The sequence below is a fragment of the Melitaea cinxia genome, chromosome 20 (assembly GCF_905220565.1).
Source record: "Melitaea cinxia chromosome 20, ilMelCinx1.1, whole genome shotgun sequence".
Taxonomy (NCBI): Eukaryota; Metazoa; Arthropoda; class Insecta; order Lepidoptera; family Nymphalidae; genus Melitaea; species Melitaea cinxia.
The window spans coordinates 13,894,307-13,900,437 of NC_059413.1; the positions used below are offsets into that span (position 1 = coordinate 13,894,307).

Sequence of the window (6,131 nt, forward strand, 5' to 3'; positions counted from 1 at the left end):
TTAATCGAAAGGTGGTGTGTGTCAATTGGTCCCATTTAAATTTATTTGAGATCTAACAATTACTTTTCGAGTTATATCTAATAATGCGTTTTTACTTGACGCTTTTTTCGTCGACCTACATTGTATTATACCGCATGACTTTCTACTGGATGTACCGATTTTGATAATTCTTTTTTTGTTGGAAAGGGGATATCCCTAGTTTAGTATCATGATAAGGAAACCAGGATCTGATGATGGGATCCCAGAGAAATCGAGGGAAACTCTCGAAAATCCGCAATAACTTTTTACTGGGTGTATCGATTTTGATAATTTTTAATTTAATCAAAAGCTGATGTTTATCATTGGCTGATGGTCACATATAAATTTTATCGAGATCTGATAACTACTTTTTGAGTAATCTTTGATAACGCGTAGTTACTTCACTATTTTTTCGTCGATCTACGTTGTATTACTCGTCGATGTAATTGAAGTCGATTTTTTTTTTCGTTTGCGAGCAAACACAATTATTATTTGTATGTTCCTTAAGGCCCACGGAAGGTATTGAACTAAAAATAAAAAAAATTAAATTAAATAAAAATCTGTACATTTTAACAGAACGAGGTCTGTCGGGGCAGCTAGTAGATAAATATGTATCATAATTTATATAGTTATAGATGCCACCATAATACTATTACAATGATCGGGGGTTGTACTGTGTGGCTACGGTACTAAAGAATGTAGCCACCCCCTCTCTTCCCGTGGGTGTCGTAAGAGGCGACTAAGGAATAACACAGTTCCACTACCACCTTGGAACTTAAGAAGCCGACCGGTGGCGGGATGACCATCCAACTGCTGGCTTTGAAATACACAGGCCGAAGACGGGCAGCAGCGTCTTCGGTGCGACAAAGCCAGCCCTGCGATCGCCAACCCGCCTGCCCAGCGTGGTGACTATGGGCAAAACACATGAGTTCACGTTATTTTTGGCGTAAACTTGTGGAGGCCTATGTCCAGCAGTGGACTGTATAGGCTGTAATGATGAATGATGATCGGGTGGTCGGAAGGGTTTTTAAATGACAACCAGCAACGTCACGTCGAGGGTACAGAAACCTTAAAGAAACAGCAGCAGCTTAAGAAAATAAAACAAAACATAAAATATCCATACCACAAAACTGGTTTTGACGTTATATATTTTAATATCTAAACATTTATATAGTTTATGTATTAAGTGTTATCAGTAATTAATCAAGTCATATCTTTCAGCCCCTACAGAAGAGCGACCTACCGCGTTGTATCACGGCGCATGCGCGAGAACCTCCGCATTTTTTTTCCAACCAGTCAGCTGTCAAACGTCGAGGGTGGTCCAACGCGTTATGCCCAATATTTAGTGGTTTTTTTCTAACAAATCAAAGAGGTTTTACACAATAATATATTGCGAACTGTCAAAACTTTTTTAAATAGTAGGTTTAAATCAATGAGGTGCTATAATCAATGTTAGTCCGAGCACGTTGTGATTTGGTATCTATATCAATTACGGTTTTTTAGTGTTTTGTATGTGATTTGATGTGATTGTGTAGACTGGATTTAATTATCGGTAAGTCTTAATGATTATAATATTAAATATTTTGTAAATTTTTTGAATCACATGGTTGTGATTAAAACTAGTTAATTGTAACATTACTAGAATATTTACCTGATTATTATTTTATTCGTCGACATTATTATTATAATTAAATATTATCAAATTGATAAGACATAACCTGATAACGATATAAGTTTACGAATATTAATAATAGGTGGCATTATATTATATTTAATAATGACGTTATTTTTTATTATTACAATAAAATAAAAGTTAAATTTATTTTTTACTTTATTAGGCATTAAAGACAACTTTTACTGTAATGCCATTAATAACTTTTTTCCTCGGAATTAATTTTAGCTAATTCGTAAGAAAAATAAATTTGTGTTTTATGAACAAGGCGTATTTAATACGTTTTAACTAAAAATTAATTATTCTTACTTAATTTAATATAAGCATCCGCCAACCCGCATTGAAGCAGCGTGGTGGATTAAGCTTTGATCCTTGTACATGGCGAAAGAGGCTTATGGCCAGCAGTGGGATATTACAACGAAAAAAAAAAAAACTAAATGTTGTAAAATATACAGTAATATAATAGATAGTGAATTAAATAATATAATAATTATCAATTAGGAGTAATAAGACAGTGGAAATAAAATATTAAGCCTAATTATGTTAAGGTATAAGTTCCATAGAAATGGAACTAACTAAGTATTTCGTAGAAAAACGGTAACAGTTTCATGGCAACAAGTCGTAAATTATATAAAAAAATTACATTTACGTAATTAAAATATTAATATCGAACCTCTTTATTAGAATTAATTCTCTTTTTAATGATTCAATTAAAATTATAATAAAACATATTTTTCTTCTTAAATTGATATATTTCTTTAATTTTTTAATTACATAAAACTTTACTTTTTACTTGAGTATTTGCAAACAAACTTTATTGTCATTTTAGGCATTACTACAATTACAAATCTTCGGCTCTTTAGTGTCTTCTTAAAAAAAAAAGTCAAAGTAATGGCGCTGAGAAACTTGAAGTTCCCTTTTAATGACGATAAGCGAATAATTGTTGAAATCCCCTCAGTTCGCAGATAAGGGGAGATTTGATGAGGGTCATTTTGGCGTTTAAGCAGATAACTGGTCTGCGTGATGAATTAAAAAAAGTTAAGTTTTATATATTTCTATACAAAGTTAATTTAACAAGTATGAAGAAGTACAAGAAGCATTCTTTTAAGCACATTATGGATGTCTAAGGAGACTTCGATTTTCGAATGAAAAATAATTATAAGTATAAGGTTCAGAAATAAATATGAACATAACAGAATATAATCAGAACCAACAAAGGAAAAAGAAGTGACTTCAATTACACAATGTAGACGAAAAAATAATCAAGTAAATACGAATTATTAGAGACTACCTGTGTCCCCGGCTTCGTTCGCGTGGAATTTAACAAAAAGTTATTTTTAACTGCGCAGTGTTATAAAATAAATAAATTCCTAAAATAAAAGTAGCTAAAGTTATTCCTTATTACATCAGCTATCTGCCAGTGAAAATCCCGTCAAAATCTGCCTAGCCGTTTCAGAGATTAGCCGGAACAAACAGATTAGACAGACAGACGAAAATTGCAAAAAAGTTATTTTGGCATATTATGTACCGTGTATACTGTATACAATACATACATATGGATTTAGTAAAAACTGATTATTTTAATATTACAAACAGACACTCCAATTTTTTTATTTGTATAGATAATTCAAAAAGTACTTGTCAGATTTTAATCCAAGCGCCAGATATCGATTAAAATAAAGAATAATCAAAATCGGTACACCCAGTAAAAAAGTCATGAGGTAACACAGCACAACACAGCGATAAAAAAATAATAAAACACTGTATTCCAGTCTTCAATTTCGAAGACAAAATGTGTAGATACATACGTTTTACATACCTATTGCACTACAAAATCATATTACATAAAAAAAGCAAATTTTTCAAATATAATATTAAAAGAAAAATACTCGAGTTTATATTTGTCATGAAAAATATATTTAAATCACAAAAGCATAATAATAAAAAAAAGGTAAGAAAAAAACAAAAACGTATTTTCTGCGACCCTGCCAGGATTCGAACCTGGAATCTTCTGATCCGTAGTCAGACGCGTTATCCGTTGCGCCACAGGGCCCATGATAAATATGTTCAATTTGTGGAACTAGTTCTTATCAACGCTGTCTGTTATAAAAATAGTAAATGTTATCTTACATTTTATTTTTAGATTGTTTGACTATTTCTAAAGCGTTTTAACAGTTTTTTTTAAATATAAGTATAGTAGTAATAGGCGAAGTTAAATAAAAAAAGGAACAAAATATATATAAACACTAGCTGACCTCGCAAACGTTATAATATGTTATTAACCCCCATTATACCTCTCCCTAGCTTTGGGATATGAAAAATATATCATAGCCATTCTCAAAAATAGATCATAGCCTACCGATATGTACACAAAATTTCATAAAAATCTGTCCAGCCGTTTAAGAGTATGTTAACTAAAATTGTAACACGAGAATTTTATATGTTTATAAGATTGAGTAAAAATTATATAAATAATAATGATAAAAATTATTTTTATTTTAATTGTATTGTTATTGTAATACTTAAATTTAAGTTTTATCTCTAATTTGACTAATTTGTAAATATCCAGTACAGTGCGTGCTTTAAAAATATATAGGAAGGTATGAATCATTATATTTGTACTAATATTATAAGCAGGATATATTTATATTTTTTAACAGGCCCATAGACAAAAAAAAAAAAGAGTGTTCCACACGGAAGCAAAAGTTACGAAACGTAACTCTCTCTCTTTCTATCTATACTAAGTTATATCTCCCTCTTAACTTCCATTTGCGTCGCCCGATCACACTTTTCGTAACGCTCTCATCACATATTCACTATATTTTACGTCAAGAACTAAAACGATTTTAAAGATTCTTTTACTGGAATAATATAATGACATAGTAGGTAGGTACGAGAAAACGAAACAGAATCAATCGAAATCGCTTAATATTAAATATTTATTAAATAATTAGCTATAAATATTAATTGCTCATAAATAAGAGTTCAAGCAAATGTTACTAATTACTCTCAGTAATTAAATTAATATATTTTATTGCTGTTTTATTATATATTATTAATGAAATATGTCCAATATTCAATTATAGACAAAACGAATATAATCGTGTTTTTATATGTAATAAAATTTTAATTATAAATATAATATTAAAATTCCGTACATTCAATAGATATGTGAAAGGGTAAGGTGCATCGATACTGATAAACTTTCTAATTTATAATAGGTAGTAGGACTAGCGGTGTACCGCGGTTTGGGTGCCCGCGTTAATTTGAGAAAAAACGTGTGGTGTGTGTGACACCAGATAGGAACGAGGTTCCTTATTACATAATTAATTTCAAGTTTTAGTCGAGGTAATAAGAAAATAATTATTTGGGTATAATTTTTTATTGTTATTTTATTTTCGATAAAAATCAAAAACTACTTTAAACTTTTATTTCATTCACAATGATTCATAAATAATAATTATAACATTCATCACGTAGACGTATACTCTACTGTATTAGACACTGTACAGCGAGCATACAAAAACTATACATAATAATTGTGTTTGCGCGCAAACGAAAAAAAAACCGACTTCAATTACATCGACAAGTAATACAACGCAGATCGACGAAAAAATAGTCAAGCAACTACGCGTTATCAAAGATTACTCAAAAAGTAGTTATCAGATCTCGATAAAATGTATATGTGACTACATGATAAACATCAGCTTTCGATTAAATTAAAAATTATCAAAATCGGTACACCCAGTAAAAAGTTATTGCGGATTTTCGAGAGTTTCCCTCGATTTCTCTGGGATCCCATCATCAGATCCTGGTTTCCTTATCACGGTACCAAACTAGGAATATCCCCTTTCCAACAAAAAAATAATTATCAAAATCGGTACACCCAGTAGAAAGTTATGTGGTATAATACAACGTAGGTCGACGAAAAAAGCGTCAAGTAAAAACGCATTATTGGATATAACTCGAAAAGTAGTTGTTAGATCTCAAATAAATTTAAATGGGACCAATTGGCACACACTACCTTTCGATTAAAACAAAATTTGTCGAAATCGGTCTACCCGGTCAAAAGTTCTGATGTAACATACATAAAAAAAAAAAAAAACAGTCGAATTGAGAACCTCCTCCGTTTTTGGAAGTCGGTTAAAAACGATTTTGCCGGCTAGGGTCCGCCCCCTCCGCAACGCACCGTAAGCAACTTCGTTCCAAAAAAAAAAAAAAAATACATACATACAAATATAATAAAGTCAATAGCCTTCCTCTGTGAATAAAATAAACTAACCAATGCAAAAAAAAATTTCAATTCCAACCACTAGTTCCTGAGACAAGTGCGTGCAAATAAAGATACTCTTTAGCTTTGTAATATTAGTACAGATTTGCTTCGCGGTTTTACCCAAGTAACTTCGGATCCCTTAAAATATATCCAAATATCTATTCACTA

The 6,131-nt window shown here is 31.0% G+C and overlaps 1 non-coding gene across 1 annotated transcript; it reads right to left on the minus strand.

The window, feature by feature from the left end:
• Window positions 1-3,670: 3,670 nt before the first annotated feature.
• On the minus strand, window positions 3,671-3,743 carry Trnar-acg. The gene has a single exon. It is a non-coding gene; the product is annotated as a tRNA-Arg (tRNA).
• Window positions 3,744-6,131: the final 2,388 nt, after the last annotated feature.